Raw genomic sequence first — 14,442 nt, 5'->3', positions numbered from 1 at the left:
TCTAGACTTCTCATGATTTTAAACATCTCTATCATATCCCCCCTCAGCCGTCTCTTCTCCAAGCTGAAACATCCTAACCTCTTTAGTCTTTCCTCATAGGGGAGCTGCTCCATTTCCTTTATCATTTTGGTTGCCCTTCTCTGTACCTTCTCCATCGCAACTATATTTTTTTGAGATGCGGTGACCAGAATTGTACACAGTATTCAAGGTGCGGTCTCACCATGGAGCGGTACAGAGGCATTATGACATTTTCCGTTTTATTCACCTTTCCCTTTCTAATAATTCCCATCATTCTGTTTGCTTTTTTGACTGCCGCAGCACAGTGAGCCGATTTCAATGACGCCTAGATCTCTTTCTTGGGTGGTAGCACCTAATATGGAACCTAACATTGTGTAAATGTAGCATGGGTTATTTTTCCCTATATGCATCACCTTGCACTTATCCATATTAAATTTCATCTGCCATTTTGATGCCCAATTTTCCAGTCTCACAGGTCTTCCTGCAATTTATCACAATTTGCTTGTGATTTAATTTCTCTGAACAATTTTGTATCATCTGCAAATTTGATTACCTCACTCGTCATAATTCTTTCCAGATCATTTATAAATATATTGAAAACTAAGGGTCCCAAAACAGATCCCTGAGGCACTCCACTGTCCACTCCCTTCCACTGAGAAAATTGTCCATTTAATCCTACTCTCTGTTTCCTGTCTTTTAGCCAGTTTGTAATCCACAAAAGGACATCGCCACCTATCCCATGACTTTTTATTTTTCCTAGAAGCCTCTCATGAGGGACTTTATCAAACGCCTTCTGAAAATCCAAGTATACTACATCTACCGGTTCACCTTTATCCACATGTTTATTAACTCCTTCAAAAAAGTGAAGCAGATTTGTGAGGCAAGACTTGCCTTGGGTAAAGTCATGCTGACTTTGCTCCATTAAACCATGTCTTTCTATATGTTCTGTGATTTTGAAGTTTAGAACACTTTCCACTATTTTTCCTGGCACTGAAGTCAGGCTAACACAATGCAAGTGTTAATAAGAGCACTAACAGTAACCCAACATGCTTTATCCTGGCTTATGGGTGAGGTTCCTTCCTGTCAATGTATGTGCAAGAGAAACCCAATCTAAGTCCTGGACCTTGGGTTCTGTAAACAGATACACAGATCCCTCCTCCGCCCCCTCTCCACACCTCCAGCAAGTGGGCAGTGCAGGATATTTCCCCATACACCTCACCATACCAAAAATGCATTCAGATTCTGGTGTCATCTAAGTAAAACTAACTACCAGGCGCATTGTGAAATAATGCAAACTCCTGCCAAAAGAAGAAAAACCACACAGATAGCAAACCTCAAATCTGCCATACCCTAGTTTCAAGATTCACCCAAAAACAACCCTACCTATGAAAGGGCAGCACAGCAAAGACTGCACCAGATTGCACAACAAAAATGCACCTCCTGTTGGGAAAATACAGTGAACGAGTCTGCTACAGACCTCTACGCACTAGCAGAATCCATCGGCTCACCTCGCTCACACTGGCAGAAGACAGAGAATAGCTGACCACAAATTAAAACTGTTACCGCCTCACAGCCAAACTGGCAGCCTCTAGCACATTCAGTGCACAATCAATATTTTAAAATCAAAGCATGATAGCATCATTCCCTTTGAGTAATAATTCATTTTTTTTGTATTACATTTGAATTACTACTCCAAGATGCAGAATTCCTCCGTGAGCAGTGTAAAATTACATCAGGCTTGAAAGCAGGGCCAGATTAGGCACAGGCAACATATTCGAAGACATCACAACTGGGACTCCCCTGCTGCTGTCTGATTTCTGGGGGGGAACTCTCTCACCCCAATTCCCCGGCTATGGGAGCCATCATTTTAAATTTGGACCTGCTTGAAAACCCCCACAGCCTTCCCCTCCCAACATTTCTTCTCCCCAGGCTCAAACCCAGCTATCTCTTCCTCCCTCAACTCCCAGCTTTTTCTCTCCCGCCATTTCCAGGCTCAACCCCCTCCCTTGGCTCAATGCCCAGTTTTCTCCCTGCCCTCTCCCTCCCTCCGCTCAATGCTCTGCCCAGTTTGCTCCCTGCCCTGTGCCCCTCCATCCCTCCGCTCAATGCCCTGCCCAGTTTGCTCCCTGCCCTGTGCCCCTCCATCCCTCCACTCAATGCCCTGCCCAGTTTGCTCCCTCCCCCTTCCTCAGCTTAATACCCAATTTGCTTTAGGTTACCTCTTCTGGCTCCCAGCAGGCAGACACAGTCCTCTGCCCCTCTCTTCTGCCCAAAGCAAAGCTGCTGCTCTGCTGTCTTCCTGACACAGGACACGCAGCGCAGCCATCTGACCTGCTCCTTCTGCTTTGCTTCTGGCCAGCCTCTGCGCAAATAGATCAGTCCTGCCTCCCCTGCTAGTGCAGACCCTACCATTTTCAGGCTTCCGCCATTGGCTGCCTGTGAGGTCCCTGGGGTCAGGTGGGCCAGCTGCCTGCGCAGAACAGGACAGAGCTGCTGTTTTTTGCTTTGTGTGTTGTTTTTTTTTAAAGCGGGCTGTTTCTGGACGAGTCCTGCACCTTTGTTCCTCTCCCCGCCACTGCCAGAGCCTTCTTTTAAGCCATGCTTCGTCTCCTGTTAGCTGCGGCACAAATAAGGACATTTTATTTTTTTTCAGATGGTGGCTGTGCCAGCAGGGCGCACATCCCTCCTCCCCCCCCCCCCCCGGCATCAATTTTGGAATCCATGCACCATCCACAACCGAGACCGCCTCCGCTCCCGGCTGCTCACAGCGCTTCGAGTCACCAGCTGATGAGTATCCACTGAGCCTGCTGCCAGCGGCCCCTTAAGACTGCCGCCCTATGCAAATGCACGGTACACCCACCCTGTCACGCCGGGCCCGATTCTTTGATTTGTTCTATATCATTATTTCAATTGCTATGTTTCTCTTGTAAGGCGCTATAAGCTATAACGTTATATATATGAGCGGAGTCAGATACCCTAAAGCTATAAGAACATAAGAACATGCCATGCTGGGTCAGACCAAGGGTCCATCAAGCCCAGCATCCTGTTTCCAACAGAGGCCAAACCAGGCCACAAGAACCTGGCAAGTACCCAGACACTAGGTCTATCCCATGTTAAAACCAAGTCTACTCCATGTTATCCGCATGTTGTTCACTCACAGCTGCTGCGGTTGCATCTTATGAAGTGGTTAGAGCAGCGGGCTGAGAACCAGGGAAGCCAGGGTTCAAATCCCACTGCCACTCCCTGTGACTTTAGCCAAGTCACAGGGATAAGCTCTGGGCCTGATTTACTGGGGCTTTTCTCCCATTCTGTGTCTACGGGGGAAAAATGCTTAGTAAATGAGGCCCTTAGAATATGAGCCCTCTGGGGACAGGGAAGTACCTACACGACCTTTAACGTAATCCGCTTTGAAGTCACAAAAGGCCAAGTATACATCACAAACGAAATGAAATCAGGAAATGGACCCTTGGACCTGGTAATGGGCTAGCACCTGCCTAGAAAGCTTTGATTTGTCTCCTTCTCCGTGGTGCTCAGAACTTACTAAAGCAGTTATTTGTGATTTATTTTATCTATTTCTTTATTTATTTTTCTATACCGACATTTGACTTGACATTTCACATCGGTTTACATATAACAAGATGTCTAAGGCGAGCCTTTTATGACATAATGCAGTATAACCGCTTTGTGATCCTTTAAGAAAGTCTGCACTGCAGCTTCAGTGCTTCAAAACCACCCGAGCAGGAGGGGACCCGAGCAGTAGGATCGCAAGTTGTGGCAGAGCTGTTCCCCAGCTCCCTGAAACTCAGGTCTACATCAGGATTCCCACTCTAATGACAAACTGTCAGAGCCCCGCCTAATCCGGCACACCTAATACAGATCCCAGTGTATCCAGGTCCTCTCTGGATGCTTTTGAAAGCATTGGTGAGAGATGTGTTGGAGACAGGCCTGAATCCTCAATTAAAATGCATCAGACGCGGGTGACTTTTTTGAGGCAGAAAGTTGAAAAAAATGGCGCTGGGCTATTGTTCATCTTCCAGCGGGGTATTCAGCAGCTGGGCTAAAATAAGCTCAATAGACAGGGCCTCCTCTGAATGTGGAAGAGCAGGATAGAGGGAGGCATTTGGCTAGGCCTCAGATACTCACAAAAGGCCCTAGAGCAAAAGTTCCCACACTGTGGGTCGTGACCCCAAGTGGGGTCACCAAATCAGTGGCTGGGGTCACAAGAAAAGAGCTGTTCCCTCCCTGTATGCACCTCTACTCCACCCTGCCTCCAGATCACCATTCCGACTTGCACCTGGCAGCACAGGTCAGCACGGAGTCTGTGAAGCTGCTTTACCTCACAGGCCCCCATGCTGACTGCTGCTGCCGCCACCCCTCCTTATTTCTTTTGTTATGTTTAAAAATTTATGGACCTCTATATCTCTGGTTCTGAGCAGCTTACAAAATAAAACAATCATAAAAGCAAGACAATAAAACTAAACTAACAAAACAAGGTAATATATAATTCATAAGCCAAATGACACAAAATCAACAAAATGATTCACTTATTTCCAACCTACAATATCCTTTCACTGTTTAAACGTTTATAAGCAATTGTTCTGCTTATCAAAAATATCACTGATCTAGTATGTGCTATAAGGCCTGTCTGAATAATTGGTATCTGGTTCCATAAAAGTGGACCTGCAACTGCAAATATCCTGTCACGCTTTCAGAGAGCCGAATAACTTTATGACTGGGGATGACAAGTAAACCACTGGTTTTCCAAACGCAGGCTCCTTCCACTGTTACTTTCCCATTGGGGAGGGGAGGGAAAGCAGAGGTCTGCTAGTTTTGTTTTGATCATCATGTCGGAGCATGCAAATTTTCAGATGTTAAAACTGAGCCATACTGCATGAACGTTTGGGAAGCACTGCCCTCCAGCAACATCTTCATTCAGGTGGAAAGAGGGAAAGGTTTTCCCTGACCTGCAGAGATCTCAATTTGACAATAATAGTTTAAATGCCTTTCACTTTGGGACCTTTGGTCATAGCCTCACTGGACAACCCCAAGCCTCTGACTCTCCGTTTTCTAAGGGCACACATATGATGGGGCTTTAAGCTAGGCCTTGTGTCACTAGAGTATGGCCTTGGAGAGATTCTGGGTGGTGGGGGTTCATTGACCTCTTCCTAGCGTTTTGTGCTGCTGTCACAGTTCAGTCTTTTGGACATGAGAATATGTGAGAAGAGCTGTCAATATTTGGACTTTTAGCAGAACTACTACAGGGTAATGATAAGAGTGGTGGGGACTGAATGGATGACATAAAATAACTGTAAAGTTAAACATTGGGGAAATTATATAGCATGATATATTATTGTGGGGTTTGTTATATAGCTTCACTAAGAAACTATGAGGGGGGGGGGGACGGGGTAGACCGGAGGGACTCACAGGAAGGTTGAGTTGCCCGAAGTGCCTTTCCTCAAAGATAAAGCTCTGCAGGGGATTCCCCCACTTAAGGGGAGAGACCAAAGGAGTGTTCTCCCCCCGTATGGAAACAATCAGAGGATGTAGCGTTGCTCCCAAAGACTGGGGAGTGATTCAAGGTTCCAGCGTCTGGCCTAGGGAAGACATGATTCACTGAGCATAAGCTTGGGGTGCCTGGGCTTCCCTTGCTTAATGGCTTTTAGAGCGATCCTGTGACATCCAGGGAGGATACTGAGTGCATCCGGGGGAGTAAGAATTACGATGTCTGTGAGAGATGAGTAATGATGCAACTATGTCTGTAGGAGAATCTTGAGGGGAATATGATGCAATCTAGCTTACTGAAGGGAGAAAAGAAGAAGCCAATTTGATTAGTTTTGCTATACATTATTTGTGGAGGGGAAAGTTGTTACCGTGGCTTTCTTTTCCTCTGGTTGCTGTCTGATGCGGCTGCAGTTCTGCTGTGGAAGCCTGTGAGCCCTGATCAAATTAGTGTGCTTAATATCTCTTGATATTTTGTATACTTCTCTGCCTGCTGGAATCCCCAGAAATAAAAGATATCTTCGGATGTGAAGCCCTCTCCCCTTTATCCCATGAGGTGGTTTTTGACAGAGGCGGGAATCAGTGCTGGAGGAAGCAGTCAGAGGGGATCACAAACAGGAAAGAGGAGTGGTTGAGTTTCCCTTTCCAGCTTGGTAAATATTACCCTTGCCTCTGTGTCAGCTCCACTGCACCGTCTCTTTGATCACCGTTTGCAGTGAATCCACCCAGAGGCCGCTGCTCGGCTTCAAAATAGGCGGCAGACACCTCTCACAGTTTATGCGTCCTGTCAGGGGGTTTCACACACAAGAGTGCAGCATCTTCCAAAATGGCCACTTTTAAAGAGACAGGGTTTTGTTTTGTTTTTTTTTTATCAGGAATAGAATCATATTGCTTACCAATTCTCTCGTTTCACATTCCCTTATCATAAAATCACCAAATGGGGAGGGAGACTTCTCACTAGTTGGAGCCCCAAATTCAATTCCTTTCCGATTCCAAGACTAGCCAAAACACATTCTCCAGGCTTCCCAGAGCTGGGAGGGGACCCTTTCCATGGTCCAGTTATGCTTGTGTTTATGCTCAGGATGCATATTCAGTAGTTGCAGATGTTTACACTCAGGATGAAGTCTGTGGATTTATCTGACAAGGCTGGGACTCCAAGCCCCCCCGCCACTCTGAATGCTTTTAGCACCAGTTTTGTGTGAAAAGCTCAGGAGATACCTTTTACCTTAGCCTGGCTCAGAACACGCTCTCAGTTGTCTCGGTGAATTAAGAGTAAGCAGTGCCTGAGATAAAGGATCGGTACAAAGGAAACAGCTCCCCAAAATACGGCAAGCAGAGGTGCAGGTGGGCATGGAAGACCCTCCCTGCAGGGGCTCTCCACTTTGTCTTGTCCCTTCCCATCTGACTCATGGGGGGAGCCTTCACACACAGCCTCTCTCGCTTCCTACCTCCCACCCCCCATCTCCTGTCTGCTCTTCCATCCCCTACGTTCTGCGGTTTTTCCCTGGCGTCTCTGGCATTGCCAGCCCCCGCATGAAGTTTTTCCTCCAAAAATGTGTTTTATTGTTGGAGACTTTCTCGCGTTACCCGTTTGAGAGATCTGAATTTCCAGCCGGCTTCCCAAAGATCTGCTCCAGACGCGGCCCACCGAGGGCCAGAGGGTGTCACAATAGGCACAGTCCTCAGGGGCCCTGGACTCTGGAGGCGCTGCTCAGCCTCACTATTTGGTGATCTGCTCCCCTGAAGATTTGAAATCCGTAGAACCTCCCCCCTATCACTTGCAGAGCCTCACCTGTCTTCGCTGGAACCCTTCTGCAGCTTTTTCTCACCCTGGAGTCTTCTGGAAGTCTCTAAGGGCTTGATAGCATCATTCATGACCTTAGGGGAAGAGAGAAAATTGTAGATTATTGTTCCAAATATTACAAAACTGATCCTTCTCCCCCCCCCCAATACATTTTATGCAGCAGCAGACTGTTGGCACATCCCGCGAAAACCTGCTTTAACCCTTTCACTGCTTAATAGGAGAAGCTGTGTATGGGGCTCACTGTAAAAAAAAACATAGCAAAAATTGTGCCTGAGAAATCACCATACCTGCATCAGATGGGCTCCAAAGTTTGCTAACAGTAAAGTACAATTAATTGTGCTAAGCTTGTGACTTGCTGTGAGATTTAGGGTTAGTGTTTGTTTCATTCAGATTTCACCTCCCTGTTCTTCTCCCATTTTTCCCTGAGATATAGTTTTCCAGGCTCTGCAAGACAGCCTGAGCAAATAAACCTATAAAACAGAACATTACAGCTGAAAAAGAGAAAACAATCCACAAAAAAAACTGTCAAAAATGGAAGATTTTCCAGCTGTTTCGCAGGAGCAGCTCTGACTGCCGCCTCTCTGACTGCTGCTGGACTGCAAACCCCACAATGCACCAGCAACAGGAAAACAAGGCCGGCTCAGCTAGTCCTGGGCTGGCACAGGCTCATCTGAAAATGCCCACTAGCACCACCCCAGCAACTCGCAGGCTCCGCCATCCCAAGAGGGAATCTATTCCCAGCGTCCAGAAACAGAATGGCAAGCAGAGTTTTCAGCTGGCGTCAGGGGGATGTATGTGCGTGCACTAAAACATTTAAGTCACTACTTAAGACTTTTTTTTTTAAACTTAAACTGGCCTTTTACTGACCTTGTGGTTTTCTACCAGAAGAAAGGAAACAAATGATCAAGTAAAGCTAAGGCGGAGGTTTTTCGGAGTTATTTGATCAATTTCTTGTATCTTGCTCTGTTTTAACGACCCGCAAGTTTATATCTTTTATTATTTTTATATTTTAACCTGTCTTATGTTGAAACTTATTGCTTTGGTTTTATTATTTTTTTTGGGGGGGGGGGGGGGGTTGTATTATGTGTATGATTATGTATGCTTGAAAATGGTAAATCGCTTAGGCAGCAAGCGAACAAAAAATACAAATAAACAAATAAAACCTGCAGAAAAATGGTTGAAGAAGCACCAGCGTGAAACTGATGCGCGAGCAGGGCTTCTGTCCTGGTTATTGGGGGGGTGGCAGAGCTGAGTCATTGGGGTGGATGGGCAGGACTAGGCAGGCCGAATGGTCTTTTTTTCTGCTGTCAGGTTTCTCTGTTTCCATTCTCCTTTTAAACATCAATTGCCTTGAAATAAAAGTAAAAAGTACATCTTTATTCCCGTTTGATAACAGGAACTGGGAGAGGGATTTTTTCAGCACTGCCCTAGGGAAGCCAAAGCTGTAGCTTGGATGATTGGCACCAGTGCTCCCTCGGGTCCAGCTTGTACCACATTTCCCTTTGGTGCAGGCAGCATGGATCTCCGGGTAGCGCCTGGCACTTTGCCTCTGGAATCCGTGTGGCTGGCAGCACCCAACAGTCCCTGCGAGGAGCTGGAAACCCTCCCTCAGCGGTTCTGGCAGCAGGCAGTCTAATTATCTCTTTGGCACATCGCTGCTAATGAAATCACTTCACAAGTTGGGGAAGGAATCATCTCCATTTCATTTTCTGAACTGAACTAACTGGCTAAAGAAAGCCTGGCATGCAGAAAGGTCAGGGGGACAGTATAACTGAGGATAAATGTTCTTTCCTTCTCCTCGACGGGACATGAAGTTTTTTTTTTATTAATAAACCTTTCAAGTTTCATGCACCCTGTATTCCAAAGTAGGCTTTGCACAAAAAAAAAAAACCATACGCTGCAGCTGCCTTCAGGTGAGTAATGGCGAAAAGGGATGAAGGAGCAAGAGGCAGGCAGGTAGGCTAGGTAGGAGGAGGAGGGCAAGTGGCATGCAGCTGTTTCTTGCCTGCCTCTGGGGAGGGATGAAACAGATCCCAGCTTGGGGTGCCACCACAACTCAAAAACTCTGCAAAGAGGCACCCAAAAGAGATCCTTCTCGGGAGCGGCACCAGCCCTCCGGAATTCCCTCCCAGCAGGGCTCTGCGAAATACACAATTACTGCAGCTACACAACTAAAAGCCTGGCTTTTCTGCCACACCCAAAGCACAGAGATACTGAGGGGTCCATATTCAGAGCCAAATCACTCATTAATTACCCAGCACTTATGCCACAGAATTATCTGGTGAGAATCTAGCCAGATAAAGTAGGTGCATTCCTTTGGGCAGGAGTTACATTAGCCAAATAAGTTATCCGGCTGACACTGCTATTCAGAGCTGCCCAAATAACTGTACTGTAGAGCAGTCTGCACTATTGAATACCTCCAAAGTTAAGCTGGCTATGCTATGCGGACTGTGACTGAATATGGACCTCTGAGGGACGACGGGTTCACCGCTTAGGATCATCCCAAATTCCTTGACATGCTGCTGAGACGCACTGCTGCGAGCAAACATTTGCTGCCTGCACCTGTTTCCAGACTTAAACTTCCAGTATTTCCACTCTATGTATAAACTTAGTATTTGTCTAGCACCTTTCAATGCCAAAGCAAAAATGTGAACTTGCTGCTACTTTAAAATTCTTTACCCTATCTATTGTGAAGCTGAAAACGGCCTTTTGCTCATCTGCTGCTATTCTTGTTTTATGTAAAAGGAATGAATTTCATATTCAAAAAGGTGGGTCAGTAATGTAAATAAATGAATGAATGTCAGGCCTGGAGGCAGCAGGCTTATGCCTTATGACCATGACACAGGAGGACAGGCTCAGGGGAGAGAAATAGGCCATCATGGACCCCCCCCCCCCCCCTTCTTCTACTGCTACTCTAGTGGTGAAGCACTGCATGGCAGCAGGGTGGGTCTCCTAGAAGAGAGATGGCTTTCGTGCCCCCAGCACCTGAACGCCACCAGATCCTCACAGCCAGGAACTCATGCAAGCTGCTTGAAACATGTCCATATTCATATTGTACAAACTTAGATTGTGAGCCCTCTGGGGATAGGGAAATACCTACAGTATCTGAATGTAATCCACTTTGAAGTGCTGAAAAAAGTGGGAAAAGCGGAATATAAATAAATAATCTCAAACTGCAAGACATCCTTCCTAAAGCACAACAGATGACCAGGGGTGGAGGAAGAGTGAGGGAACGGGAAGCCAGTGACAGGGAAAGATGGAAGGTATTGGATTTTGTAAGCTCTGCCACTCAAGAGGATGGAGCACAATAAAAGAAGCCAACAAAATCTGTCCTGGATAAGGAGCGATATCCTACAGGAGGACACGCTCTATGACTGGTGGCTGGGATAAATCCTTGGCAGTGTGGACAGAAATAACTGGGCAAACTGAATAGGCTGATTGGTCTTCTTCTGCTGTCACTTATTGTATTACTATGTTATTGTGTTATGGTGTTACTAATTTATTCTGTTACTATGTTCCTGTGTGATACTGTTACTTTGATATTGTGTCACTATGTTATTGTGTACTTTGTTACTCTGTTGTGCTATTGTATTACTATGTTATTGTTTTTCGATGTTATTATTGTAATCCCTGTGATGGTTGAACCTGGACAGTAGTTCCAGAAGCCACATTTCAGATATAAATTTCAGGTGAAACACTTTTTTTTCATGCAACAAGATATATTTTCAGGATTTCCTGCATGGTGGGGGGAGATTTCTTTCTAGGCCCTTTGCATTGCATTCATTTAATTCCTAATTTAAAGCTCTTGCATACTGCAGTGATGATAACAGCATAGTTAAGCACTAAAGTCACCAGACAAGGAAACCCACTGAAATCATTGGAAGGTTTCAACAATTCTCTTTACTGATGGATTGTAATTGATGAAATAAAGTTCTTTACAGCTTATTAGTTCACTTTTAGTTGGTGCAAGTGCTTCCAAATAAATTTGTGATTTCTTTCAGTCTTGTACAAAGCTTAAGATGGTAAAGCCAAATGATTTAGTTCTTTAAGTTACTGATATTTGTTTACCTCCCAGGGGCATAGGGCAAGTTGATGGCTTCCCACTAGGTCTGGATTTGTCAATAGACACAGCAGGCCTGTGCCTAGGGCAGCAGACGTTTGGGGGGGACAGCAGGCTGGCTGAGGATCTACTGCCTTCCAGTATCATTACACTCAGGGAGTCATTTATAATCCACCTATACAGAGGGCCCTCCTGCTAAGCGGAGTACAATCAACTTCTTAAATACGCATATATTAATCCAGTTAAAACAAAATAAAACCAATACACAATTAAAGTAGCTAAGCCTTCATTTGTTTGGGACAGGCCCCCTCCCCAGTGGAGAGCTGAATAATCCTGAAGGGTGCCCACTGGCTGCCCAGACAAGGAAGTACAAAATGGCTCTGCTGCCCAGTCTCAGTGACTCGGGAGGGAGGGAGCTGCCAGAATGGTGTGATGTCCTTGTAAGCCTGCCAAGGCTTAGCCGTGCATCTCTTTCAGTGGGCTAGGGAGAGGAGCTGCTTCTGCTGTGATAGGGAGCCACCGATTCCAGTACAAATAATATAGATTATACTAATAAACACAATGTAACACTACTTTAATTTCATAATCTAATGTAAAAGATGGAAATGTTGGCCAATTTGCTTCAGAATTTTTACATATTTGTTTTATTTATTTATGTATTCGTTTTTATATACCGTCATTCGGTTTAGCCATCACAATGGTTTACAGAATCAAAACAACAATCAGATAAATTATACATAGTTGCAAAAGAAGAAAACTGAAAAGAAAAAAGAAGAAAAAAAATTTGCTACAGGATCTACCCTTGAGCTGTCACAGGAAACTAGGGGAGGGGTGGGGGGATTGTGCCTTAGATCTTTTGCCCCCCTGTTGTCCAACCTTGAGGTGGGAAGAGAAGAGGGGGATGACAGGGGGGGGGGGGGTGCGACAGCAGCAAGAGTGCCTAGGGGAGCCAAAATCCTACATCCGTCACTGCAGTGTAGGTGAAGTATCAAAGATGGAAGTCATTTTATAAGGTCATTTATCTCATACCTCCCCCTCGCTGTCTTCCTCTCTATCCTTAATCTGCTCACAGTACCAAATGGCACAAGACTTTCTCCTTCTCTTCCCTTCAGTATCAGGATGATACTCCTCCTTATCTCCAACAGATGGGGGTCCAAACTCCTCTCCTCTCCCCTCTTTCTCCGCACGGCTGAAAGTCATCCCCTCCTTGGATCTTGACCACAGGCTCTTCTTGCATGAAGGGAAACCTTTTCCATTTGATGGCAGAGCAGAAACTCAATTAGCTTAACTGAGTCCCACCTTACTGGGTACCCCAAAAGTAAACAAATCAATTGAAAACTGTAGAGTGGATTGGGAGGGTGGAAAGAAACTCCCATCCAAATAGAAAGCTCCATGGAGACAACAACTCAGTAGAGAAAGGAAGAGAAGAGACGAGACTCGCTGCTTCTAGAAAGTCAAAAAGGGAATCCACAAGGCAGTAGGGCAGAATTCCCCCAGGACTAACAGTTGCACACCGTCACCACCCTCGTGCCTACATGGAAAGCCTGCTAGCTAGACTGGGAGGGATCAAGGCTGGGGTAGGAGCAGTGTTTTACAGGTAAAGAGCCTTTGGAAGGCAATTTTCCAGGTAAATCTGCTGACTGAGACCTGCACCCCTCCCCCTCCCCCTCCCCCCCTGAATAAAAGTGCACATGGGGATTAACAATGTGCCTATTTCTACAGAGGTGTAGGCTTTCAGCGGGGCAAACAGGTTTGCGTTTCCTTTTCTTTGGTCTTCTTTGTATTTGCAGTGCAGTCAAAACCAAGGCTGGGATCTGGAGCCTTTGTTTGCAACAACCTGAGGCAGTTTTCCCCCAGTACAGCTCAACCGCTCATCACAGTGATGGTCCTGGGCAAGGCGGCCATGCACCCGGGCTTTCTGGAATCCCTAAGCTAGCTGCTGGTTGTCCCCCTTAAGCAATGAGTGTTGCGTCCGTCCGGTCTCAAACGGCTTCGACCTCTGTGCCTCACCTTTCTTCCTTCTCTCTCTCCGCAAGCCTTAGGAAGATGGCTGCCGCCACCGCGTCATCATGCCGCTCTCTCAGGCGTCCCTGGAACGCCTACGGCGACGGTGTTCGCCATGTTTCTCCTGAGGGCCTCCTAGGATGCGCATGCACACGCCACCCATGTCATGGCGGGAACCTCGGGGACAGCCCCTCTGAGTGACGTCACGCCATCCGGGTATTTAGCCTGCCCTTCGTTTGCTAACAAACTGAGTTAACAAGGACTGAATTTGCCTCCGGTCTAAGCTGCTCTGCCGCTTCCTTGCTGCTGCTGGAAGTTCTCTCTGCCCTCCGGGGCCATTCACCTCTAACCTGGGTACCCGCTCCTCGGGGGCCCTATGCTTTCTTTCAGGTGCCTATCTGGGATACCGGGTACTCGCTCCTCGAGGGCCTGCTCTCCCTGCCTTGGTGCCTGCAAACCAACTACTTCTGCCTGCCAGGATCTTCATCAAATACAGCTATCTATTCAGTGAATAAACTAACCTTGTCAGCTTGTCTCACCTTCAGCTTCAGCGCTGCGAGTCTACGCTCTCTCCTCTACCCAGCGCAGCCTACCATCATCGGAGCGTGGGACGGATCTCCTCTGCCGAGGACCCCTGGACTACTCTACTGGGTTATCTCACTGCTGCCACCCCCTGGGCAGTACCACCGAGCTGTATAATAAACACGAATTCTCCGTGTCTGCGTGTATAGAGTGTAGCCTAGTACTGCGGTTCCTCTCGGGGCTCCTCCCCATGGGAGTGGCCTTCTCCGCGGTACCCAAGAATCCACTCCAACACCTCGAAATCACAACAATGACGACTCCCCTCTCATTCTGGATCTGAGAATGCTGCCTCCGCAGCAACCCATGCACCAGAAGACTGGACTCAGGATTGGGTCCGGGGACCTTCCTCATGGCAGTGCACAGCACTTGCCACCTGAGCTCCCAGGCTGGCCTAGTTTTGAAATTTCACAGCTACCCTGTATGTTGTTTCTCAGGAAAAGAAAAATATCCACAGAAAAAGGAGTCTGCAAATCTC

Source organism: Rhinatrema bivittatum, chromosome 6 (genome assembly GCF_901001135.1).
Source record: "Rhinatrema bivittatum chromosome 6, aRhiBiv1.1, whole genome shotgun sequence".
Lineage (NCBI taxonomy): Eukaryota > Metazoa > Chordata > Amphibia > Gymnophiona > Rhinatrematidae > Rhinatrema > Rhinatrema bivittatum.
This window is presented reverse-complemented; position numbering follows the sequence as displayed.